Below are 27880 nucleotides of genomic sequence, written 5' to 3'. Positions count from 1 at the left end.
CCACAGCCCTGCCTCAGTCTCATGTCAGTTGGAGGCAGGAGACCCAGATGTGCTTGCTCTTGCTACAGTCATGAAAATGTTAGATTTCTCTCTCAAATCCATAAACATCACAATAGGCAGGCATTTTATTGGAGAACGATTTTGACACAGATACTCAAGATTGCAATGAATAGTTTCTGCTTGCTTCCAATAATTTCAAATGACTTGAAATGAGTAAAAGGAGGGAAAGTTGAAGTTTCAAGAGAAGCTTGCAGAGTTGGCCTTGTGGTACAATGAGTAATGCCGTTGCTTTTTATACTGGTATTCCTTATTTAAGTGCCAGCTAGACTTTTGGCTCTTCTGCTTTGGATTCAGAATTCCTGCTAATGTGTCTAGGAAGGCAGCAGCAAGTGGCCCAAGTACTTTGGCTCCTGCCACTCATGTAGGAGAACATAATGGTGTTTCTGGCTTTGGCCTAGTACAGCTAGATGTTGTGGCTATTTGGGGAATGAACCAGCAGATAATAGATTGATTCTCTCTCTGAAATACTGTTGATCTCGCCAATCCAAGGACGAGGAAATCCTTCCAAGGTCCATTGGTTGACATAGTCCACCTTGGAGTCTCCAATCATTTGTTAATGTTCGGCTGGGGTAATTGAACAATTTGTTCTGCCGTCTGCTACAATACTAGAAGTCCTCTATAGGCTTTAATAGACTGCAATATCCTCCATGTGCACAGGGTATGCTGTCCACTCTTTGTCTAAGCCACTGAAGAGGCCCAGTTCTGCCTCATGTACTCCATGGTCGGACCACAGATCCTGCAATTCTCCCCATGGTTGAAGTTCTGAGTCTAGTGGTTCAGTTGAGGAGATCCCCAAGAAATCATGTCTGAGGTGATCCCAGACTTGATTGTTGTGTGTGCTTGCTAGTATGGGGTCTGGTTCTATCACCAACATTAGCCTATACACTCGTAGTTGCAATTGTTCTACCAGTGAAATTCTGTCTCCAACCCCATCTGTTATGTAAACCAATGGATGCTTTGTACCAGCCAACCTTGCCCATCACACACTTGGCCCTCACATACACCAGCAGGAGCTGCAGCCTAGGCAGAACAACCCCCAAAAGCCTCTACCACACCACCCTCAGCCTGGTTCCTGTGCATGCCAGCATATGCATCAGACTGGCCCAGTGTGTCCCAAATCCCACTCAGCTCTCAAACATGTCAATGGGCACTGAAGCCTAGTTCAACCCAACCGACCCCACTATTTAGATCACACTCATGCCAGTGGGTGCCACTGCCTATCTACCCAGGTCCACTCTGGGGCCCTAACATATTCCATGGCAATAAATTTACCATTACACCATGCACATTGGCTTGGCTGGAAAAGGCAGGCTTTATGTAAATGCGGCAAATTTCTCACAGGTTAAACAGCATGATTGTTAGAAATGTCATTTTAGAAAGAAGCAAATGAAAAGAAGGTTGCTGATTAATATGAAAGAGACATGGTTTGGACTATATTGGACTAAGAAATATATTGATAAAGAACAAAGGGTTGTGCAGTGTTGCTCCAGATAACCAAGGTGCAACAGAACTTGGTGTGCATCATGCAAGTCACAGTGACTGGTGGATATGATCACTGCTCTACCTGACCACACCTCAGACATGTTGCAGGTGTTCCTCTTCAATGCTTTGCAGGCTTTTTAAAGGACAGTTTGTTTTTGAATGACATGAATTGTTGTGCAGTTTCAGAATAAAAAATAAAGCCAGTGTGTTGGTGTGGTGAGCTGATCCTCTACCTGTGGACACCAGCATTCCATGGGGGTGCTGGGTCAAGCTTTGGCTGCCCCATTTCCAATCCAGCTCTGTGCGTATGGCCCAGGAAGGCACTTAAGGATGGTCTGAGTCCTTGGATACTTGTACCCACATAGAAGGCCAGGGAGAAGTTCCTGGATTCAGATAAATTCAGGTCTGGCCTTTACAGCCATTTGGAGACTGGACTGTGGATAGAGAACCTTTTTCTCTGTGTCTCCTTTCAGTAAAATCTGCCTTCCAAATAAAAATAAACTTAAAAAATAAAACCAACTAAATGTAGTAGTTTTGTCCCTTGACACTTTTCTGTATTTCCAAAAGCCACCCTTGAGTTTGCCACTTGCTAGAAGTGCTTGCCAGGTTGTTCAATCTGGCAGTATGGGGCTGGGGACAGAACCAACCAGGTGACTACAACCACAAGTGTGTGTGTGTGTGTAGGCTAATGTGGGTGGTGGACTGAGCTGGACCGCATACTGCCTGGCACACACAAGAGCCAGGTTAGGGTCACTTCTGGTGAGGTTTCTTTGCAGATCCTCTCAACTGAACCACTGGATTCAAAACTCCAGCCATGGGGAAAATCACAGGGTTTGTGTTCCAACTGTGAAGTGCATGGGTCAGAACTGGGTCTCCATGATTTTGAGGCCTGTGCAGTGGATGGTATGCTCAGGTGCTTACTGGGTACATGATAACCAGTTCATTGAAGCCTACAGAGGGTGTCTAGTACAACAGAGGGCAGAACAAATTAGTCAACTAGCCCAGCCAAGCATTGACAGCAAATATCTAAATGAGTCAAGATTCTAAGGTGGACTCTATCAGCCAATGGACCTTGGAACGATTTCCTAAACCTTGGAACAATAAAATCAACAGCATGTCAGAACTGTCAAACTACTTGAGCAGTATTCTCAAAACATGCTCTGCATCAGGGACCCTGGGATGCCTTCAGGTGGCCTTCCTCTCATTCCTGGGTACCGATGCAGTGGGTTGCTTTCCCCAGATACCAGAAGAAAAAGGGAAATTGGAGGCAGTTGTCTCATCCACTTTCCTCCATTCCTCGACCCTCCCCACCCTAATCGGAGGATCACATGGGCATGCATCCATCTCAACTCTATAAACATCATTAAAAACAAAATGAATTTATTAAAAAAAAGAAATCCACCTGGTCAAAGTTAAAGCATAGTCATGCTAAAACTCTCAGTAAATTAAGAATAGGTGAGATTTTCTTGTATTAGGTAAAGAGTGTTTGTGAAAAGCCTCCAACAACTTGGCGTTCACCACATCAGACAAATTAAAACTTTGAGATCACAGGCCTTATTTTACATACAAGTTGTATCCATGACTCCTTCTGAGAATAATTTTGTGATCAATAAGAAGAGAGGACACGGTTTTTAATGCTGGGAGACAAAATCTTACCACACTGAGAAAAAAGTAGCTAGAATGAAACTCATAAATACAGTTTTCTTCTTAATTTAGGTTAATTAGGTCTGTGACTTAGAGACATAGGCAATTGCTTAGAGATCAAATGTTCTTACAGAATTAATAGATGCTGGAAGAATTTATAATTTGTCCTATTTCCCCATGTTGGTGAGTCTATATTCCCATAACTTTTATCCTTTTGTTTGCATGGATTTTGTTAACAAAAATGTATTTGAAAGATGCATGCAATATCATATCATTTACTACATATTAAGTGAACAAATGAAGTACATGATTTTGTGACCACCTTGGATACTTGAATGTTTAGGTTCGTTTATTTAGCAATTATTCATTAAGCGAATACCCTGTGCTGGTTGTGATGCTGGAGATTGTGTTTACACATGGAAGCAGTAATGATCAAGTTTCTGCCTTTGTGGTACTCATATCCTGGAGTACTGGAGTATCCCTGATGGAGAGTTTAAGCAACTTCAGGCAAAGTTCTAGTACATCACACTTACTAACTAGCTGAACTGTGCCGGGGCTCTGTAAGGTAGGTGCTCCTCTCTCCATCCTAGTTAGTCAGATGAGGAAGTAGAGCTCAGAGACATGAAAGCTTGTGCCCTTAGTTAACAGAGTTAACAAGAGTTGACAGGTTCAAAATCTGAAACTTGCAGTTTCAGAGCAGTGTTTGTAACTGGGAGAATGTAAGATAGGAATAAGGCTTGCAATTCCAAACAGTCAACTCTTATACTGATGGGTAAAAGTTGTATAGTTATTTAGTGCCCATTGGTAGTCAAAGATCTTTGAACGTGTGTCACTTGGACAACAGAGCGGCTCTTACTGCGTGTTAGGTAAAAGGTTTTGCACTAGTCAATAAGATTCTCAGACTGTAGTTCCTCTTTTTAGACTATTATGGCAAAAAATTATTACTGTTGCAATCGCATTATTTTGAAACAGAAGCATTATACCACATTCTGTGTACATCCTTTGCTTTCACATTTGAGGATTTAAAAATAGAGGGGTCAATAAACAGGAAAACTGAAGGTTATAAAACCATGGTAGATATTTCTGAGCAATAAGAGTGAGAGAAGTACCTTTCAGATTCATTTTCAAAACAGTTACATTGAATTCATTTGTTAAAGCAAACATCTGATACAACATTCCAGCTGCTGTTTGCAAAGCTTCATTCCAGGTTGGAATGCCTGGCTTAGTCCTAGGCACTCTGTTTCTGATCTAGCTTCCTTTTAATGTGCACCCTGGGAGGCATCAAATGATGTCCCAAATAATTGGGTTTCTGACACCCACATGTGTCCCAAATAATTGAGTTTCTTACACACACATGAGAGACTCAAATTGAATTCCAGGTTCCAGGTTTCAGCCTGAGTCAGTTTTAGCTACTGTGGGTATGTGAACCAGTGGACGGAAGCTCTCTCGCTCCTCCCTTTCCTCCTGACCTCCCCTTTAAATTATTTAAAATGAAAATAAATACAAATTCAAAATTTGAAAAATTAATTTGTGTACTGTAATGCAAAGAAATTGGATTACTTGTTCATTTTTCTCACCTTGACCTGAATTTGAGATTGCTAATTCATGTAATCTATAAACATATTCTGTTTCAGAGCTGAAATGTGACACTAGTATTTAATTAGAGAAATGAGGATGGGTGGGATTTGACTCTTTTATTGATGTTTAGGTAGCCAATCTGAGCAGGTTAGGAGAGGAGAGAGGATTTTGATTATTTTGTAAAAGAATATAGAAACCTCAAAGGACCTTTGTGAAAATGTGTGAAATAAAGTATTGAGGAGTTAATGCCACCTTAGCAACCTTTCAGAGCTGATGTCACTGCAGTGAGAAGAGGGGACATATAATCAGGGTTTTTTTCCTAGTTTCAAACTTTCAGATTATTCCCTGGTGAACAAAACGTTGTTGCAGCAAGAAGACCCATGCCCTATGTATACCCTCCCTGACCAGCAGAACGGATACTGACCAACCTCTTTCTCATGCTAGAAGCATTGGGACAGCTGGTAAATGGGCAGGATGGCTCTAAAAGGTCACAGGAGCCCTGTCCAAATTGTATTTTTCTGCGAGTGTTTGGGATAGAATTCAAAGTTCTTAAGGTTGGACACTATTTAGCCTTGAATAGATTTTCAACTGGATGACCTTTAAAGTGTCAGCCCTTCCTCTTGCTTTTCCATGATTGGGCATATTTATGAGGACAACTGAAACTTTAAATCTCCCACTTTCATTGCCAGGAAAAGCGGCGGAAATGACAGCAATAAAAAGTCTTGGCTTCTGTTACTGAGTTAGTGACCAATCTTTTCACATCCAAGTGAGTACATGCGACATTAAGCAATGGTCTGTAACATCATTATCACTAAGGGCCAGCCAGCAATTTTGTTATAAAATCTTCCAAGACAGCTTGTAATTTGGCTGTTTTAATTAAACCTTACCAGCCCAAACTGCAGGAGGAAAGTTCTGGTAATTTTCCATTGAGCTGTCACTGTAAAACCATGTTCTACAATGAATGTCAGAATCATAACAATATTTAAAGCCAGGTAATTGGCGTATCAGTGAACTTGAGTGACAGCTTGAGCTTTTGGAAAGTTAAATTAAAATTGATATGCTTGTTTTGCTCTAAACTGTGCAGTCAATGCATGGACATTTTTTGTTATAGTTACGTTGTGGGGGGCAGTTGGCTGCAATCCGTAGTTAGTTGTATACATTAGCAGGGACATTAGATTTGATCCCATTTCTTTTTTTTTAATATTCATTTATTCATTAATAACATTGCATTACATGACACAATTTCATAGGTACTGGGATTTCCCCCCCCCTTCACCCCAAACCCTTCCCCCATCATGAATTCCTTCACCTTGATGCATAACCACAGCTCAAGTTCCGTTCTTTATTCTAAAAATTCTAGATGGGAATAATGAGAATAATGGTAATAGTAAATTTATAAATCCAAACTAAAGCCATAAAAATGCAAATGTCTAAAAGAAGGTGTGTGTTTGGGAGCTTAGGATGCAGCTTGTAGAGCAAAAGGCTATCATATGCTGATTATTCTTTGCTACGTCCTGGGCTGGAACTCTACCATTCCCTCAGCTGAGTCTTAGTATATCGCCCTACAGAGGTGATACAGAAGTTTACATCGTAAAACTCTGAAACAACCTGCTGCTTTTTTTTTTTCAAATCCATTTTTTGAAGTTTGAATTTTCTGGTACAATAGGGTCTGGGATTCCCCCTCTCCCAAATTCCCACTCCTCCCACTGATTTTCCCTTTATAATTATAGTAGTATAGTCCGTCATAAGGAGTCATGATTCCATCGGTCTATTATTTAACTGTGTCCCCCGACATTGCTGGCACAATGTCAGACAGTCCAGCATCCCGTTGTCTAGATATGTCCAACAGTTTCACTGGGGGTTCATCTTTGATTTGGAAGTAGGGATGCATATTGCATTGTGTCTTCACATCTGAATATGGTGTTGTCTACTACGCCCATCACTATACATTCCCTTAAATGAGAAGCCATGAAACAAAGTCAACAACAGGTATGACGTTAAAACCACCACAACGACAGCATTTGGAGCTGTGAAACCAGGATCCTGGAACCCCATTCAGATCTTCCACATGAACGACAGGAGCCCAACTACTTAGGCAATCATCTGCTATCTTCCAGCGTGTGCATTAGCACAAAGCTGGAATCATGTGGAGTCAGGACTCAAACCTGGGTGCCCTGATGTGGAATGTGAGCACCCTGAATGGTGTTATAACTGTTAAATACCTGCCCCTAAGCTTCCTTCTAACTCTTGGTTCTGTCTGAACTGTTCTCCCTTCCTGGAACACTCTCTTGTATTTTTCTACTCTATCACTTACCATACTGCTTAATATTTGTGTATTAGTAACACTATTCTGTGGACATCATGAGAGCAAGGGCTGTATCTTCTTTGTCATCAAATCCCCAGGATCTGATACAGTGCCTGGCACATGATAGATTCTCATTATCTGTTGAATTAATAAATGAACGAAGGAATAGCAATGGGAAGAGCTATACTCACCCGTGCTTATCCTAAAGTCTGTTCTAACTAGAATATGATCTCATTTGTAACCAGATAAGAAAACTGGGGACTGCTTGAATAATTCAAAAAGGCAAACTCAGCTCCTGAGTAAGCAGTGGCACAATATATAATTTGCTGCATTTCAAGAGCACCTGACTTGCTACAAAACTGTGAAGAAGCTACTAGTGCATTTGGATTAGATGCCACACAGAATCCCTTCAAATTACTTATCACAGTGATCAAACACCAGATCTTTCATATCCAAAATCTCTTGAGTCAGCACTCCTGGGGCCGGGGGCTGGGGGTGCCATGTTTTAGGATCTATTCCCTCTATCCCCAGGGTGTGGCTTTGGAGTACACTCAGGCAAGAGACGTTTGCTTGACTCCGGCAAGGTCTCACAGCTCCCTAGGGACTTGTGATTTTGCCGTGGAGATGAGTCATCAACCTCCTTAAGTTGTAAATGATATTTGTAAATATTCACAAGTTTGTGTTTTAATTTTTTGTGACTTGTATGCTCTCCCCTGGGGAGATGCTTAATTTTCTTGTGCTGTTTTGTGTGGCAGGGTCTTATGCACTTGATTAATTTTTAATCGGTGACTCATGCTGAGCTATTTCCACACTGAATGGTGGCAGCTCTGTACTGTATTCCCGCTGGATTTCTCATTAATAGATTCCTCTGCGGCCCCAGTGGGCCACTAATCTCCTCATCCTCCAATTATATTGACTCTCCTCTCATGTTTATTCTGTTGAGAGGGAGGCAGAAAATTAAGGGAACACAAGGCACAACTGAGCAATGTTGAGATGTGTTCAGTGGTAAAGTGTTACAAACTACTTTGCCAATAGATATGGATTTACATGTGTTTCTATGAAACCAACCAATGTAGTTCCATCTTTCTGTTTTAATGATCAATTGATTTTATTAGAAAATTGCTTGCTTTCAGGGTAAGCATATGACTCCACCATAGAGCTCTGCTAAAGCTTTCTAATATGCCAGCCGATCTAGGAAAAGTCACTGCTGGTCATGTTTGTTACATTTTTTGCTTCTGAGTCTTCTATTTAGGCCTGCTACTCGGGGCAAGAAAGTTATTTTTTTCCGAAAACAAGTGATTGTAATTAAAAGAATATGGAATGGTCAGCATACATCTGCTGCTGGTGATGTGGTGGACTTGCTGCTTTTCCTTATGTGTCAGAAGTTGAGTCTTTGCACAAGGGGCATGAAAATACGAGGTATAAAGGAGGAGTGATGCATGAATTCCCGGAAGAATAGTCTTTTGTCTTTCTGACTGGTTCATATTATGTTTAAAACTGTAAGCCTTAAGTGAAAAGAAGTTCCTTTCCCAATCAATTCAGTTGAGTACATTTGATCAAAGTATTTAAACTTCTTGTTAAATATGTACACATATATGCATACATGTACATGTGTATATATAGATACATATACATACATCTATGTATTTTTTCCTTCATAACATAGAGTATGTTAAAGGGATTCATTTAGGATGATATAATTTAAATTGAGAGAAAATAGTCCTTTGTTAATGAGTAAGAATACGACAACTGGGTCAAAGCTCAGGCACGTCTAGTTAAACTCTAAGGAACTAACTTAATCTTATTAATCCAGTCTGCCTTTAGATGTTTTTTATTTAATATGTTTTTGCATGGTTACTTTAAAAATATTTACTTCATTTATTTCAGTCACAGAGAGAAGAGAGGTAAGAGAAATGGACAAACAGACAAAAAGACACACAGAGCTTCCATCGGCTAATTTACTGCCCAAATAACTGCAATGCCAGGGCTAGGCTGAAGCCAAGAGCCTGGAATAATAGCCTTGCTTCTCACGTGGGTGGTAGGGTCCCAAGTGCTTGCGTCATCTCTCCCAGGTGCATTAGCAGTAAACTTGATGGGAAGAGGAGCAGCTGGGACTTGAATGTGTACACAGATTGTACTCAGTGCTTTAACCCATTACCTTCTTACATCTCTTAATTTTTTGTTTTGTTCTTTCCTTAACAGTGGGAATTGAAAACTTGATGCATTTACTTCGTGCACTGTTACTTATTGAAAATTTCTGGAGCCAGTGTGGTAGCTTAATGGCTTAATGGTAGCTTAAACCTGCCACCTGCGATGCCCTCATGCCCTGTGTGCACCTATTCAAGTAAATAAGCAAAGAGAGGAGTGGAGAGCAAGAAAAAGAAAACAAAAGTAATGACTGAGTTGACAACTAGTGGGGAAGGTGGAAAGAATTCACTGCATGTGGTTCAAACAGTCTGCCCGGCATCCTCAAGGTCGGATCCTAGTTTTCCAAGTACAAGATGAACTTTGTGCATGCACTTTTCCCATAATGTTGTTGTTTGGAGAAATGGGACTCCTGAAATTCAGAACTTACTGGTAGAAAATTATCCATAAAGTTTGGATAAGGCCAGGTTAGTTTGTAGTTCTTAAAGGAAACGACTTTGAACTTGTACTAAATTCAGCTGCCTCTGTTCAATTAGTCATGATAATTATCAAAAAGATTTGGATGGTGTCAGTCTGTGATAAAGAAAGGATTCATTAGGCAGATGAGTAACATCTGGAAGCTGTCCAGCTACAGAACAATGTTTTTCTGAAAGATACTTACGATCTATTTTTGATAAAGAATGCAACTGAATTAACCTATTGAAGAACAGATGTGAGGAGAAAAAAATAAAAGCTTTATGAGACACTCATTTAAAAAATAATTCTTGAGTAAAAGAAGAAATCACATACAAAGCTAATAATAATAAATGTAGACTACTGAATCCCCTATCTATGCATCTAGGCAATACTCAGCAGAAATGAACAGCTGTCAGTTTGCTTATTAAAACACAGGACTGGGCATTTGGCACGATTAAGATTCTGCTTCGTACATCCATATCCTGTATCAGAGTGTACAAGTTGCCGTCTCAACTCTACTTCCAATTACAGCTTCTTGTTAATGCGTAGTCTGGAAAGCAGGTGATAGCCTAGCATTTGACTACCTGTCTTGCATGTGGGAGATCCAGACTGAATTCTGGGCTTTTGGCAACAGCCTTGGCTGTTGCAGGCATTTGGGACGTGAACCAGCAGATCAAAGTATTTATGCGTCTCTCCAACTTTTAAATAAATTATGAAAAGATATGGGGCAGATGTTTAGAATAGCAGTTAAGAAACCATTTGGAATCATGGTTCTTTGGCTTTGTATTTCATTTTCTTGCCAGTGCATAACCCTGGGAGGCAGCAACTCATGGCCCAAATATTTGTGTCCCTGCGACCCTTGAGGAAGACAAGAATTGAGTTCTTGGCCACCTTTGGCTATTGTAGGCATTTAGGGAATGAATCATCTTATCTGTCTTGTAAAAAAAAAAGAAATAGAAACATTTTTGAAAGAATTATCTGTTTGAAAAATTATTAGAACAAAGAGAAAGAAATATCTTCTATCTGCTGGTTCACTTCCCAAATGGCTACGATGACCACTGGGGGGCAAAACGGAAACCAGGCGGCAGGAGCGCCTCTCAGCCCTCCCACTTGAGGGCAGGCCCAAGGACTTGCATGTGATGTAATGCTTTCCTAGATGCTTTAGCACGGAGCTGGATCAGAAGTGGAGCCCCATAGTATGCTTTGCAATCTGCTATCATCATCTCCCTGGCTTTGTTTTTATTGTTCAAGATTGTTTTGGATATTTTCAGTCTTTTATACTTACAAATGAATTTTAGGATTTTCCCCTAGTTTTATGAAGAATATCATTAGCATTTTGTAGGGATTACATCGAATCTGTAAATTAGTTTGGATTACATGGACTTTTTTCAGTCTGTGAACATGTGAGATTATTAGTCTGTGTGTGAGACTTGTATTTATTTCATTACTGTTTTATATTTTTATTGTAGAAGTCATTCATATTATGATTAAATTTATCCCAAAGCATTTAATGTTTTGTAGCTATAGTGAATGGAATTGTTCTTTCTTAGTAAGTCCATTGTTGAGATATTAAAATGCTGCTTTAATACTTGAGATATTAAAGTGATTTTTATATGTTATTTTTTAACCAAAAACTGCTGAGTTTTCTTAATAGCTCTAGTAGTCTTTTGGTAGAGTTTTTTGGCATTAATATGCATATACATATATGAATATAAGATTTTATATATATATACATACATATATACACACAATATCTAAAAAAATGTTGAAAGAGGAAAATTGATGATTCACTTTTTTGACCATGATAACAAATAATAGGTGATACTGATAAAAAAAAACCTGGGCTGCCTTAACATTTTTATACCAAAGCTTTAAAAAGCTGCTTAAATGTCAATTTGTATTATATGGCAGGTTTTAAAAGAGGTCTGCAAAATTAACTGTCAAGGTTATAAATCCTCAGAGAAACCTGAGTGTTAGGCCACAGGAATGTCTGCCAGGACTAGGTAATTTTCACTTTAACCACTTTTCAGTTGACAGGAGTAATCTGTACATGTCAAAACCTTATTATTTACAGGACAGGGTGGCTGAGTCATCTTGATATTCCAAGGTGAGTGTGTGAATGCATTGTGGAGAAAGACATAGGAGGAAAGGAGTTGAAAGCAATCATCCAGAAAATGATTACACCCACTGTGATGCTTAGACAGAGGGGCCGCTGGTCCCCGTGGGAACTGTTTGTGTATGAATGCTCATTAGTCACATCAGAATACCAGTAGATGATAAACAACAAGGATGCCAAATTTGACATTTCAGAAAACAAAAGAGAATCTGCTTGCACAAGAAATATTTTCATGATTATATGCCCTCTGGTGTTTCCTCTTCACCCTAACCGGCATATTTAACCTCAGTTGGGAGCATGTGTGTGTTTCTGGCTAATTCATTCTAAAAAACCTGCTGATGACATTTTAAATAATTTAACTTAGCAGCTTTTGGCAATTATTAGCATTCATTATTTTTTATGCCAATGCATGACGGAGGGGAAGACTCATAATCAACTTCGAGATGAATAATTTAAGCAACTTATTTTGGTGATCTCTTAAAAGCCATCCTCTGCAAGTAAGTTCTTCCTTCTTCCCATCGTCAAGGACAAGCTGAAGCCCACGTCATGAGACTGGGCTTTCTCACTCAGGCAGTGTTCTACGGGTCTCAGGCAGCAGAGTGGGCACCCGGGGCTGGTTTTGCTATCACCTGTAATGCTCCTGGATATTGATCTGGAACTTAATTCTGGTTGATTCTGATCCCAGTTTCATCTTCTAATGTTTGGATGAAACTCAGGCATTTGTTGGCTCTGCGAAATGCTTGAATTGTGATTCAGACCCTGGGTGGTAACAGGGGTGTAGAGGCGGGGGTGGTGTCTTGGTTCGTCTCCAGGTCTTTCTTGTTTTCTCAATATGGCCATAACTCTAACCAGCTCTTAAACCTGTTTTAGATGGTTATTGATAGTAACTTTAACTCTTTAGACAGATGTTCTTCCTTATAAATGATTCTTTTTAATAATAATAAACCAATAAATAATAATAATAATAATAATAAAACCAATGTATTGATGTGAACAGCTGTGGCCAACAGGTGTCTGCCATTCCAATTTTCTGTTTCCTTGGGTGGCTTTTCTTACCTCCTTCAGTGCCAGAAGCTGTTTTCCCCAGACAGTCTAGATCTGGGGGTCTCTGACTTCAAGTCCAATGCTCCTTATTCTCCCTGAGAGTGTGGGAAACATGGAATTCTACATTAAGCCCAAGCTACTCTCTTAGAAGGGAAAAGAAAAAAGTCAACCTTTGAGAAGGGCCAGGATTAAAAGGAGTTGGGGTGAGATACCCTTTGCAGAGTCCCTCAGTGGAACAAAAATATAGTCAGACTATTGTCTTCCTGTGAGCTCTGCATTTCTGCCTACTCATTAGGTCCACACTGATGGAAAATTATCAAAAGGTGAACCATGGATTGCACTTTTACCGTGTGACTTTAGACTCAATCTACCGAAAATATGAGAAGCCACCTTTGCCCTTGAGTGTGTGTCTCTCTTTTCCTTGCAGAGTTAACATTCAGGAGTCATATACTGTATGATCACACTGGTTGTTTGCAGCAACCTCTCTCTGGATTTGTTGCTGCTACATTGGTTGTGAAATTATTATAACTTTTCAAACACCAATTGTATGCTGCTGATGGACAACATATCCTGACGTTTCAATACATAGATATAATATGTGCTGATTGAAGCATAGTAATCAACATTTTCCTCTCTCTGACATTATGACTAGAGGCTTCTTTGGCTTTCATTTGTTCATACAATATGTACTAGATCACTGTGAACTATAATCTCACCACTATTCTTTTTAACAACATTATGAATTAATTCCTTCCACTTAACTCCAATTTGATATCCGTTATCTGAACTCCTTCTATCCCTCCCTTAGTACCTCAATGCTTAGTTAATACTGTTCTGGTTTCAGAACAGCAGTGTTTAAGCTCCTACATATGAATGATAACATGAACTATTTTTCTTTTTGTATTTGGCTTATTCACTTAACATCCTTTAGTTCTACCCATTTTGGTGTAAATAACAGAATTTCACTTTTATGGCTAAATAATATTGCATTTATATACATTCCACCTTTATTTAATGATAGAAACCGGGCCCAGCAGTGTGGCCTAGCAGCTAAAGTCCTCGCCTTGAAAGACCCGGGATCCCATATGGGCACCGGTTCTAATCCCGGCAGCTCCACTTCCCATCCAGCTCCCTGCTTGTGGCCTGGGAAAGCAGTCAAGGACGACCCAAGGCTTTGGGACCCTGCACCCGCATGGGAGACCCGGAAGAGGTTCCTGGTTCCCTGCATCGAATTGGCACAGCATCGGCCCGTTGCGGCTCACTTGGGGAGTATATCATAGGATGGAAGATCTTCCTCTCTGTCTCTCCTCCTCCTTTCTGTATATCCGGCTTTCCAATAATAATAAAAAAAACTTTAAAAAAACTTTAAAAAAATAAAAAAATGATAGAAACCGATTCTGTATTTGGCTGTAGTGAACAGGGCTACTATAGTCATCTCTTTGACATAATTATGTCTTTGGGATATATGCCACCAGATCAATTGCTAGATCACATATCATTTCTACTTCAAGTTTTTAAAGAGATTTCCATACTATTTTCCATAGTGGTTTACATTCCCACCAACAATACCTAGGAATTCCTCTTTCTCTACATCCTTACCTGCTTTTGTTGCTTCCTATCTTCTTGATAATATCCATTTTCACAGCTGTGAAGTATTGCCTTGTGGTGACTTTGTTTTGCATAATGATAGCAAACAGTTTTCATATATTTGGCTATTTTTATTTTTCCTTTTGAGAACAATCTATTCAGATCCTTTAGCATTTAAAAAAATGATTTATATGAAAGGCAGTGTTACCGAGAGACAAGAAGGAGAAGCAGATATTCCATCTGCTGATTTATTCTCCAAATGGTCTTAATGGCTGGAGCTGGACCAGTCTGTAGCCAGGAGTCAGGAGCTATACATGGATTTTAGAATTATAAATATTTTCTCTGATTCTGTCAGATGTCTATTTACCCTGTTGTTTGTTTCTTTGCTGTGCTTCAGAGTTTGATATAATGCTACTTATTTAGCTTTGCCTAAACTTTTGGGGTCTTATAAACAGTCAATTCTTATACCACATGTCTTGAAGTTTTTCTTCTGTGTTTTAATAATTTCATGGCTTCAGAACTACATTTAGGTCTTTGAAATATCATGAGTTGATTTTATGTATGGTGGGAGATAGAACTCTAATTTCATTTTGCTCTATACCCAGTTTTGTGAGCACCATTTATTGAAGAGGTTATCCTCCCATCTACATGTACTCTTGGCAACTGCGTTGAAAATAATTGATCTGTATGTACATGGATTAATTCCTGAGTTCTCTCTTCTGTTCCGTTGATCTATGTGTCAGGTTTTATTCCAGTATCACACTGTTTTAATTACTGCAAACTTATACTGTGTTGTAAAATTGGGCTTTGTGATATCTCTTCCTTGATTGCTTGTCTTACTTTTTGCTTAGTATAGTTTTGGATATTCTTCATCTTTCGGCTATACATGGATGTTAGAATTATTTTTTTCTAATTCTGCAAAGAATATTACTGATACTTTGATAGAGACTTTCTTGTCTGTAGATTGCTGTAGCTGTCCTTTGCAGGCCCCAATGGACTGCCACATCCTCCATGTGCATCTGGGCATGCCAGCCACTGCTCCTTCTTAACCACTGAGGAGGCCGAATTCTGACACATGCCTCCACGGTCAGACCATAGATCCTGTGATTCTCTCCACGGTTGGAGTTCTGAGTCTAGCAATTCAGTTGGCGATTCTGGGTTTAACAGTGCTCACAGTCTCGGTCCCAACCTTGAGGGATGTGGGTGATCCCTTTCCCTGGTCCCACGGTGTGAACACAGGTGATGCTGGGATTGTGTGCTAGCAGTGTGGCCCTGCAGAAGTCAAATGCAGATATGGTTTTACCTGGTCCAACTGGGTGGGCTCAGGAGACTCTGAAGGATATAGTCACAGTCCTGGAACTGCAGGGTAGGAAAGTTGTATTCCTTGGGTTCAGGGGCGGGGGAGTTGCATAAGTTATACTATGAATTTCACATGGATAGCCAGGGGCATGTAGCAGTAGAACACAAACACACCCTTTCCCAGGTCTTGCAGTTCAAATGCAGATGTTCCTGGGAGGTAATGAGCTGGGAATTCATGTTTCAGAACTAGAGGATGAAGTGGAGCTCTTACCTAGTTCTCATAGTTCATATATAGGTGATCTGGGGGGTTTTTGTGTCCAGGGAAGCATGGGTATGGACCAGTGGAATGCAGGTGGGGTCCTTAGTACTGAGGGATAATTCAGGTGAGAATGGGACAAAACCACAACAAACACACCCTCTACTTAGGGAGGACCCTAACTAGGTGATATGTGGTAATCACTGGTTGTCCTGCAAACTTCAGGCAAGCCCACACAGGCCTGCAATAGAACAATGCAGGTAGGGCCTCCCTCAAGCCCCCAGGGATGCACAGGTGTTCCTGGGCCTTACAGAATCAGCAGTCACAGTTCCCAGAGCTGCAAGAAGCAGTGAGGTCCTCACCTACCACTCACAGTTAGTGCTGGCTGTGTGGGTGTTGGTGGACTGACAGCCATTGGCCTGAAGAAGAGCAATGCTTTTAGGGCCGTCCAAGTCCCACTGTTGCTATTTTTCCTGGGATTGGGTCACCAATATACAGTCCCAAAGCTGTAGGACACGGACGTCACTATCCCTCAGTTCCACATGGCATACCAGGGTGATGCTGGGGCTTGGACTATGAGGTGCAGAAGAGGACATCCTCACTTCTGGGCCTGTGTAATGGCTGCAACCAGTGCTGAGCCCTTCTCTAGGTGTGTGGAGTGAGCAGACGTGGCACTGGGGTTTGTGCCTAGCTTTGCCACAGCTGCAGGAAGCAGGGGGGCATTCTCTCTGCCAGACGGGACTATTTTCTTAACGTCCACATGCCCTTCCTTCTCATTTGTTCCTTTCTGCTAAACATTCACTTTGAATTAGTGCATAATAATTGACTAAATTTGCTTAGATCAGCTCTCCAGACAGTCCATGGAAAATGGGCAGTATGAAAAAAGGCTATGCATGAAGATAAACTATTTCACTATAAAATAAACTCATCTTTTAATTTTATTAAAGTATGAACTTAATGTAATATCCCCCCATGTCATATTTCTTTTGTCAATATCCCTTGTTAAATGTTTTCAGCCTATCACCTACCATAGATTGGTTTGGAAACACATTTGGGATTTAAAATTGCAGTTCATCACAGATATAAATTGTAAGATACATTTTAGAAATACAATGAGATTTTGCTATAGAGCATTTCCACACATATACTTCCTTATCTGATTGCCAAACTGTCATTCTACTTACAACAAATTTCAGAGCACCCCAAAACTATTCAATTCTGAATTGAAGATTTTCATCTTGACAAATCTGACGATTTAATTCTATTTTGGCATGTCTCCCATCCATCTTTTGTATTTTAAAATCTCTGTAAAAATGTCTAAATCACTACCAGCCTGTACAAAGGAAGGCATTTCTCTCCTTTTCAACTGAGGAAATGGAAAATGAACAATGTCCATTGTGTAGCTGTAAGGGGAGATTGGCTGGTTCACAGAGAGAAGCCTGGAAAGCTTGTAAAAGTTTGAGGGATTGTGGTGTTGGGAAAGATGCCCCATTTTTCATTTCAAGGAAGGAGACAGTGTTCTCTTAGACATTGTGATCTCAAATGTAAGCTTAATAACAAATTTAATAACCTGTGCACACTTCTCCAAGCTGCAATTATTCTGTGTGTTTTCTCATGCACCTGACATTGAGCTTCTGATGTGTGCGGCGTCTTTATAAATTCCCAGTGACACAAGAGTAATAGCGAATGATACTCCATTGCACTTCAGGATATTGCTTCTGGTTTGGCAGAGATAGAACCTTGAGTAGTTTGTTTAAACCTCTTAGGTAAACATAAATACATGCTAAGTCATCATATCAACAGCCTTCTCCATGTCTCTGCCAAGGGCAACACAACACAGTGTAAATGAGGATCCTAATTGTCACCTTCTTTAATAATAAGAACAAATGTTTGTTCAGTGAGTGCCCAAACGTTTTCAGATATCAGTTCTGTTTTCATTACATTTTTTATCAATATAAAGAGATTTCATGTAGTTCATAAGCACAATTCTAACAATAGAATAATACTTAGTTTTAAATTTCTGTGGCAACTTTTTAAATCTACTTTAATAGTCAAAGACTGCTCCACTAAATAGAGTTCAACAAAACTCCTAGTGTGGGAGCAGTCCTTACCGTATAACTGTCTGCATCTTCTTCCCACCATCTCCATTAGTCTATCTGATTCAACTTCTGCTACCCTCCCAGCAAATTAAATTTAGCTGTCTCTAAGTCTTTAGGATGACCAAGCCTTGGAATTGGTTCACACCTTACAGGAAGTACAAGGCCATTTGGTTTAGGATAGGGAGGTTCTGACATCAGTAAGAAGAGTTTGGTACTGATCTCCTGTGTCTATTGTGAAGTCATTTGGAGAGGGTGGAGATCATAAGAGGATGCTCTGTGACTCCCTTCTATGTGGGGTGATTTTTACATTGAGATGACGATTTGTTTGCACTACTGTTTTGAGGGCAAAAGGATGGCTGTGTCTTTTCCTTCATGAAGTCTTTTTGTTCTGAAGGTCCCTAGGCTTTCTGGCTTTTTGGCTTGATTCTGACTCTCCAGTTTTGCGCAGCCTTTTGACCCCATGATTTCTTATTTCCTCCATACAGGTTCCCCTGTGGCACAGATACTCAGCGTAGAGGGGATCTGCGTATCCTTAAGACATAGTTTGAGGAGGCTGTGAAACATGGAGTTTTTAATGGACATGTATGTGCCTGGCCTCGTATTTTGTTCAGGTCTTAAGGTGATTTCATCACCATAAAAAGTTCAAATTTTTCAGTACGGAGAATCTTTATGGGACTAGCGTCATGGCTCAGTGGGTTAAATCACTCCCTGCAACACTGGCATCCCATATTAAGTGCCAGTTCCATTCTTGGATGCACCGCTTCCCTTACAGCTCCCTGCTGATGTGCCTGTGGAAGGCAGTAGAAGATGACCCAGGTACTTGGGCCCCTGACACCTAAGAGGAAGACCTCGATTGAGTTCTTGGCTCCTGGCTTCTGGCTGCTCTAGTCCCAGCCATTGTGGCTATTTGGGGAGTGAGCTGGCCCATGGAAAAATCTCTCTCTCTCTCTCTCTTTCTCTCTCTCTTTCTGCTTTTCAAATCAACAAACAAATCTTAAAGACCCTTCATGAGGCTAAACACTTAGAGAGCTATAAACATTGACCATATTATTTGACATTATCTGGTCTATTTTAAATTGCTTTTGGACAATACACCATCTGTTTCCACTGAGCAGTGTTATAATCAATATCTGTAAGAAACATGCTATTGTGTTTATTATAAGCAAATTCATTGTTCCCATCTCACACATTGACCTTTCCAAGATGCCCCATGGGAGAAATTATATGTCATTGTCTGCATCTGGAAGACTACCAGCTCTATTTGTCCTTAGTAGTGGATATGCTTTATGATATACCCCGTGACTTTGATAACTTTAAATCTCTTTTTTTTGTTCACTGAAAGAAACTTAGCCAAAATTTGTGGTTCATCTCTGCCTTGCCTATGCTTTTATCTTAATGCTTTTCTGGCCCAATTTATAATGCCATTTTAATCCCATGGGTCTTTATTAAGTAAACTGCCTCCAGTGTTTTTTAAGAAATATTTATGATAAAAATATATACTCACCATTTGTCTGAATGACTCATCACGACCATGTGTAAGAGGCTGTTATATCAACTATAGCCTTTTTTACCTATACATGAAAAGTTAATGTTCTCATCTGTTTGCAGGAATGCTTGAATGCACAGGGCTCCAGAATGATACCAGCAATGATCTGAGGTCTGCCTACCAGGGGAAGGTAATCCAGCTGACCTGGAAAAGATAATGGGATATAAGCAAATAGAGATAAAGGAGAGTGGTTTGACCTGGAGCTGCATGGTGAAGAAAGTTGAGTTTACATGACAGGTGGCAGTGGTAGCAGTCAGCATGTGGAGTGCCTAGGTAAGGGAGAGTCTAGCTTGACCACTGAAGCCCAGGAAGAGAAGGAGAAGAAGGAGATTGGAAAGAAAGGCTCAATTGATTAATCCTCTGTCTGCAAGTACCGGCATCCCATATGGGCATCAGTTCATGTCCCAGCTATTCTACTTCCCATCCAGCTCTGTTTGTGAACTGGGAAAGCAATGCAGGATGGCCTAGGTCCCTGGATTCCTGTACCCATTTAGGAGACCCAGAAGAATTTCCTGGCTCCTGACTTCAGATTAACTCAACTCAGCTCCAGCCATTGTGGCCATCTGGGAAGTGAACCAGCAGATGGAAGGTCATTCTTTCTGTTTCTCCTTTCTTTAAATCTACCTTCCCAATAAAAATAATAAATAAATCTTTTTTTTAAAAGGATGTTGAGACAAGAAGTGAGAGAAAACCAGTATAGAAACCAAACTTAAAGGCACATGTTTATAACATCAAAAAAGGAAAGAAAAAAGAAAGGATATATTTATCAATGTTTGTAAAAGGAGTCTTGCGTAAAAGTCTGATACCAAGAGGAAACAAATTCTAGGTGATAAGGTGTTTGGAGGGAACAGATACTGTTTATTCTAATCATCGTTAGTGTAAGACAGAAGTAAAATCAGACGAAAAGGAGAGGGGAAGCACAATCAAAGGAAGATTTCTCTTTTTGTTTTTTTCTTTTTCCAAGTCAGTGAGAACAGATGGCTAAACATACAAGCTTGCACAGAGGAAAGAGATTCTGAAGTTAGGAACAGAGGAAAAGAAGAAGAAAGGGATCAGAACAAACCCATGAAGATGAGATTTTCTTTAAAAAAAATAATTGGTTTACTTGAATGGGAAGGCAATAAGAGAGAGAGCGAGAGATAAATCTTTCATCTTCTGGCTCACTTCTCAAACTCAACAGTAAGATCTGTACCACACCAAAGTCAGGAACCTGGAGTTTCATCCTGGTCTCTCACAAGGGTGGAAGAAGCCGGAGAACCACAGCAGTCCTGCACTGTTTTCCCAGGCACATTAGCAGGGAGCTGGATTGAAAAGTGGAGCAGCAAGGACTTTTAAGTGCAACTGTGAAATGGGTTGTCAGTGTTGAAGGATACAATTGTAACTCACTGTGCCACTGCACCAGCCCCAGAAGATGAGTGTAGCCTGTGGAGCACTCCGTGAAAGGGGACAGAGGCCCGGAGAGAGATGTTTTGTTGTGGATTGCAAGGAATGTGGAAGTGCTGGCCCAATAAACTCAAGAAAAAGAGGGAATATTTTTTAAAAAGATTTTCTTATTTAAAAGTCAGATTTTACAGACAGCAGGAGAGACAGAGATATTTTCCATCTGCTGGTTCACTTCCCAAATGGCCCCGAACAGCTAGAGTTGGGTCAGTCTAAAACCAGAAGCCAGGAGTCTCATCTGGGTCTCCCAAGCAGGTTCAGGGGCCCAATGATTTGAGCCACCTTCTGCTGTTTTCTGAGGCCATGAGCAAGCAGCTGGATGGAAGTCCAGGTGCCCATATGGGATGCTGGGATTGCAGCTAGAGGCTTAGCCTGATGCACTGAGTCTGATGGTTGATGATGCCAGCACTAGGAAGACCATTTTTTTGGTTTCATTTTGTTAAAGTTTTTTATTTTTTGAAAGACAGAGTTACAGAGAGAGAAGGAGAGAGAGAGAGATGCTCTATCTGCTGGTTCACTCCTGGAATGGCTGAAGCAACCAGAGCTGGACCAGTCTAAAGCCAGCAGCTGGAGCGTCTTCTGGGGAAGGGGCCCAAGGCTTTGGGCCATCTTTCACTATTTTCTCAGGCCACTATGGGCAGGCAACTGGTTCTAGGAATGGGGAAAGTCTTAAGTAATCTTCATGAAACATGCAGGGGCAAGGGGTAGTTTCGATATGAACAATCAGTAGGAAGTCAATGAAAAGAGTCACCAAAAATAGGGCCCGGTGTGATGGTGTAGTGGTTAAAGTCCTTGCCTTGCACACGCCAGGATCCCATATGGGGGCCGGTTCTAATCCCAGCAGCTCCACTTCCCATCCAGCTCCCTGCCTGTGGCCTGGGAAAGCAGTCGAGGACAGCCCAAAGCCTTGGGACCCTGCAACCGCGTAGGAGACCCGGAAGAGACTCCTGGCTTCTGACTGGCTCAGATCCAGCCATTGCGGCTGCTTGGGGAGTGAATCATTGGACGGAAGGTCTTCCTCTCTGTCTCTCCTCTCTGTATATCTGCCTTTCCAATAAAAATAAATAAATCTTAAAAAAAAAAAAGAAAGAGTCACCAGAAATAAGACCAAACAAGATATACACACATAGAGTAAGGAGAAGGGTAATCAATCCAGTAATTCTAGAAGTTTCCAGGAGCATTGATTACATTGATATGCTATACTGCGCACAGGATTGGAGAATATACAGTCCCTTCCTTAGGGAACTTTCACTCAGTGGGAGAGCAGCTGTATGAACCAACTGAAAAGCAGCTGAAAGAAGAGTATTAGCATAATCAAGTTAGAAATCTTTGAAGTATTGGGGGGAGCTGAGGTTAAGTTTGGCTTGTGGCTGCCTGAGATAGTGTAGGAGGAAATGAATGAGCAAAAGGAGCTGTGAAGATGTAATAAAGGTTTATGCGTGTCATAATGTGGGCTACACAGACAAGTATATAAGCTTGGAGGGGCGTTGGGTCCCACAAATCTGAGAGAGACTAAGGCATGAAAGGTGTCATTCACCCATGAACGTCTCTAAATGCATTAGTTCCAATACCTGCATTGACGGTGGCTTATCTTTCTTTGAGACAAGCTGTTGCTTCAGAGCTCCCTTGCCATGAAGATTCGTTATCTTGTCCTAGCTCTCCTCTTCTTTGGCTTGCTGTCAGTTGCAGGTAAGACTTGAGCGAAGGAGGGCCTGAAGCAAATCAGAAGACGTAGACTGTGAGAAAAGGACAAACAACTGTCTGTGGACAAGGTTACTTAGTGGGTGCTCAATGAACATTGGAGGGATGAGTTTGTTGAATGAATGAATTTGCTTTTTTACGAGCAACTTGAGAACATAAACTTGGAGAATTTCAGGATTATCTTTGTATTTCATATAAAATTCCTCAGCTGTGGGGTAGAGTCTTAGATTATTTCCAAGAAAGGCCACTGTCTTGATGATTATTTTCTCTGTGCCCTCATTTCACAAGCAATGATTTTAAGACCTTAAGCCCAGGCTTTCTAACCCTCGGTATGTTATGCAAATAGTATTTCTTCTCTCTAGCTGGCCTAACAAAGGCACAAATCATATCCACTTCATTAGGTTCTACTGAGAGGTTTAGAAGTTTTAATTCATTTATGTAAAAGGCTTCTTAAAAGTACCTAACAAATAGTGCCTACTCACGAAATATTAACTGTTATAATGGCCATTGTTACTGATTTACTTTTTTGGTTTATCCCCTTTAATTATAACTCTGCTCAGGTTAGGACACCCTTCAACAGAATTGGCCTGGAGAAAAGCCAGCAAAATGTCAAGTTCTTGGAGTTTATCTTTAAAACCTCAGGCACCTTTCAAATAAAAATAAAACTAAATAAAACTTTAAAATAAAGAAACAAACAAAAAAAAAAAAAAAACAAAATAAGATAAAACTTCAGGTGCCCATGAAGTGATAAGGGCCTATATAAGACAACCTTCATACAAAACACACACAAAAAAATTGAGATATGGGTGAACAAGTATGTATATACTTAAAATTCTCACAGGTGAACTGTATAATGGAGGTTGGCATAGCATCTCTACTCTTGAATAAAAGGAGAATTCCCAATGAAACTGTTAACTATACCTTGATAATATACTAGATTTTCTGCCTTTGTTTACAACTACAATGCCATGAAGTATTTATATAGCAGAATGTTAATCCTGTAAATGTTACTGAAGGACTATACTGTTAACAATGGAAGAAAATCACAAAGGGATTGTGGGAAGGGGGAAAGGAGAAGGTAAGGATGGGGATCCCTATACCTACAAAACTGTATCATGGACAATAAACACTATAAACAATTTTTTAATTTTTTAATGGAAGGGATGGGGAGAGAGCTGTTAGTGAAGGAGAGGAGAGGGAGGATTTGATGATGGAAAGGGAAGGGTTGGGCTGAGTGACATAGGAAGTTGTGCCATGATTAGACATGAGAAGCCAAAGGAAAGGAGCTAATCTAGGAAAGAAGCCAGTGAGTTTTAGAAACAGGTGCTCTGAAGGGGCCGACATCCAAGTGGAGATAGTCTAGTGGAGCTTTGAGAGTAGAAAAAAGCCATGTGAAGGTTGAAACCGTACGAGCCGACGACCACTCTAGTGTCATTGTCCCTTCCTCCTTCCTCTTGTCTCTGGCATGTTAAGTCCTGCACGTGCAGATGATAATAAGCATCACTATCTTTTCTTCTTCTTTGTTCTTCCTTCCAATCTTCTTGGTCTTTTCCTTTTTACCTATCTCTATTTACCTCTTGTTCCTGGACATAAAAGTAAGCTTATATTTATTTAAAAAAAAAAACTAACAGTAGAAGAATTCAGGGAGAAGAACATTAGTTTAGAAAACAGTAACTGGGACCAATGGTGGCTTACGTGCCGTAAGTGGAAGTAGGGGTATAGGATGAACTTGACATGGCTTTCAGGTAGTAATGGAGAGGTACAGGTGACCTCCCAAGAAACTGCCCCTGAGCTTTAAGCTTTAAGCTTTTAAGCCCCTATAACCCTCAGCTGCCTACAATGGTAGGACATGAAGCTTTGGTGATTCTCCCTGGACTGTCTATAATGTTGGGTTTATTCAGTTTCAAGGGAGACCAGTTAATCTTTTACACCAAGTCAGGTGCACCTGCAGTCCTTTCTTACTATTTTTTGAAGTCTATTTAAGTGGGACACTCTTACAAATACCAAGCTTTGTATTTGAAATCTCAACTAGGACTCTGTGAATATATTCACAAATAAGTGTATTCATGTTTTTGTTTGATCACATTTCTGTCTATTTCCAGGAACTGAAGATGCTCATGAAATCAGTAGTGTCCCAGAGTGCAAAAATCAAACATTGTGTGTTTCTCAAAATGAAACTGGACGCTGCTCAGACTTGAAGGAGGTTGAAGTATGTGTCTTGCGTCTTAGGAAGAAACCAAAGGAAATAACCAGTATGAAGTAGAAACGTAGGAAGACAGGATGATCGACTCCTTTGTCTTATTAAGGAAATAAAATCTTCATTCTTTTCTCTCTCTTTATTTCTCTTGTGGCATCTTCATTTATTTGGTGACCGTTGAGACTTTTGCTCAATAAATATAAATCACCGTAAGAATCAGCACACCCCCTTTAGGTCAGAGAACTGAAGATCTGAGAAACCAAAAGACTTGTTCTATGTGGGAAGTGGAGGAACGTTTTTTGGGACTGCGAGGTGGGAGAAAACAGGACCTGGGAGAAACTGTTTTGGAGAGCTGAAAGCCAGGGCATTTGGGAATGGATACTATTTGTAAACTACCAAGGGAGTCTTTGCTCAGTATTTTACAGCAGAACTTGGCCAAAAACAAACAAACAAACAAAAAAAGTAACTTATTTTTGCATTGTTAGTTAAAACCTTTGGTTGAAAGATGTTTGTGTTTTCATCACCACTTGTTCTTTCCTTTCCCTGACTTTATACTACTACCCACTTATTCCCCAGACCAGGCCTGGAACAGGAGGAATAGGTTTCTTGGAGCCGGGGCTCCTGTCTATTGCCCAGTATGGGTGATGAGCGCCTGCACCTTTAACCAAGTTCTTTCTCCTCCAAGGGCCCTTGAGGCATTTACATCCGCCGCCCTTGGAATCCACTCTTGGCGTAATTTTAAGAAAACAAAGCATTGAACAATCCTGATTTGAGTAGAAAGGATTGTGAACACGGGCAGAAATACTTGCGTTTTAAGTAGGAAACTTAGTAGCTAGCAGGTGAATTTCGGACTATACTACATTCGTTCAGAGTGAAGAATGTCAGGCAAAAACTGGGTCCATCAGTCAGGACTGTGGAGGGAAACCACCAGACTTTGGACCAAGTTCACAAGGCGGGGCAGGGCTGCGGGGTGGCTGACAAAAACGCCTGATGGCGAAGCACTCAGCAAGGAGCTCCGCAGGGAAGGCTCAAAGGCCAGTGGCTACATCATGCTTCCACCAGATTGCAGGCAGGCTCTCAGTCCTGGGGAGACCCCGGCACACCCGCGAGGGAAACGCACAGCAGAAAGTCACGGTTTGTCTTTTGTTAGTAGAAGGAAGGGACAGCTTGAAGCCAAGCAATGAATAAGGTTGACAACTGTTGTGCGTAGAGAGTTCGCTTGTTTGAAGCATTCAGGATGGCAGTGGTGGGCCCTGCCTCTAGCCTGCCACCCAGCCCTTTCCCTGGGCCCTGCCCAGTGCAGGCGAGCTGGGTCTGGTTGCTTTGTGATGCTGGTGAAGCAGCAAATAGTGGTTGAGGCAGTGTGGCCCTCTCAACCCACCATGACTTCTCCACTCCAGCCCGGGATTTTCCCTACTCCCAAACGCTGCGCTAGACCTAAGCTTCAAGTAGAACTTTCCACTCAACTGTCTTATATTTCTAAGGTCAGTCCCAGCTTCTTCCCAAAGCAGGCACCTGCCAGCCTCTTTTCTGGGCAGAGGTAGGATACTGTCCTCTCAGCCAGCAGCTGAGAATTCAGGAGGAGTATTGAAGGGGCGCAGATAGTAATCCCCCCTGCCCAATCCATCCTTGTGACTGTTGCTGCTGGAGGCCCTGTGCCTCCTAGAGGTGACAGCGTAGAGTTTTGTCTTCAGATCTGTCGAATCTCACCTCTGGGGTCTTCCAGGGTGGGGCATGGCACAATGTCATGACCTTCTGCAGGAAGAGTCCCAAGAGGCACCTCGGCAGCCTATGTTCCTCTTTCTCACATGAACATGTCAACTATGTTTTCTGTCCCTCGGAGTGAGAGTCCGCCACATTGGCATGCTTAATCTGTTCGGAAGCGTCATTTTTTTTCACTTCAACATAGTGTGTATAAATAATTTAGCTAATTAAAATAAGTCTTGGCAGTTTATTAAAGAACTGGAAGAACATCTGTTGGGAAATATTCTACTTTGGAGGGGTGAAAGATTGCAGCTCCCATACCTTCTCTAGAGAAATAAAGAATATTAAATTGTATTTATTACTTCTCATGTATTGAGACTGGAGTCTTGTCTCAGATAGAACACATTATTTTGCATTGTAAGACTTTTATTAGAGACTTGAGGCCTGTAATCACCTTGTGTTTGCCCAGCATTAGCCAAGGATTGGCAGAATGTATATACCCTAAGTTCTCACTTGTAATATGTATAATAGACTTCATTTTCCACATATCAAATGGCATTTTGGTTTACAGAGTGGATTCTCAGGTACCTGCAAAGATAAGCACGATTGTCCAGAGAGGTGTGGAAATTAGAAGCTTATCTTCCCATATTCTCATTTTGAAAGAGTTGGTTTTTTAATCCCCAGAATTGCAAAGGAAGAAATTTATGAACTTGATGGACTCCCAATGCATGTTATATGTTAAATGTTATATACTTACATATAATTCCACCCTAAGAGATGTAGAAAATATTTCTCCTGAATTACAGTTTTTCTTGACATGAAGAACTCACATGTATGTGATGGGACCACAAAGTACTGGCCCTGCGGTGTACCTGTCCTTGACTACGGGGCATAATCATGGCCACAAATGATCCCTGTGCTCTGGTGGCTTGTGGTCCACTGAGAAGAGACAGAAAAAGCAGTTATATGCATCTTCAGTTGTGTCGATGAACTGAGTGGAAAATTTTCAAATTGCTTCATTTTCTAGGATTCAGCAATGGTGAGAGTGGAAATAGAGGTTCATAAAATCTGTATATTTTCCCCTACAGATGAAGGGAACAGATTGATACTTATTTTTTTTTCTTAAAAACAACAAAATAAAATGTGTTTTAAATTTTGCCTGAAATTTAAATGAAAATTTTTCATGGGGTTTCTAGGCTTCAGAGACAAAAAAAAAAAAAA

At 40.8% G+C, this 27880-nt stretch overlaps 1 long non-coding RNA gene across 1 annotated transcript; it reads left to right on the top strand.

Moving 5' to 3' along the window:
* The first annotated feature begins 21788 nt into the window (after positions 1-21788).
* LOC131477965 (uncharacterized) lies at positions 21789-25093 on the top strand. Its single transcript, XR_009244219.1, has 3 exons — positions 21789-21803; positions 22150-22746; positions 24861-25093. It is a non-coding gene; the product is annotated as an uncharacterized LOC131477965 (long non-coding RNA).
* The last annotated feature ends 2787 nt before the right edge of the window (positions 25094-27880 follow it).

This window comes from Ochotona princeps, chromosome 25, assembly GCF_030435755.1.
Source record: "Ochotona princeps isolate mOchPri1 chromosome 25, mOchPri1.hap1, whole genome shotgun sequence".
Lineage (NCBI taxonomy): Eukaryota > Metazoa > Chordata > Mammalia > Lagomorpha > Ochotonidae > Ochotona > Ochotona princeps.
Note: the sequence above shows the minus strand (reverse complement) of the source record. Positions and strands in the feature narration are given on the sequence as shown.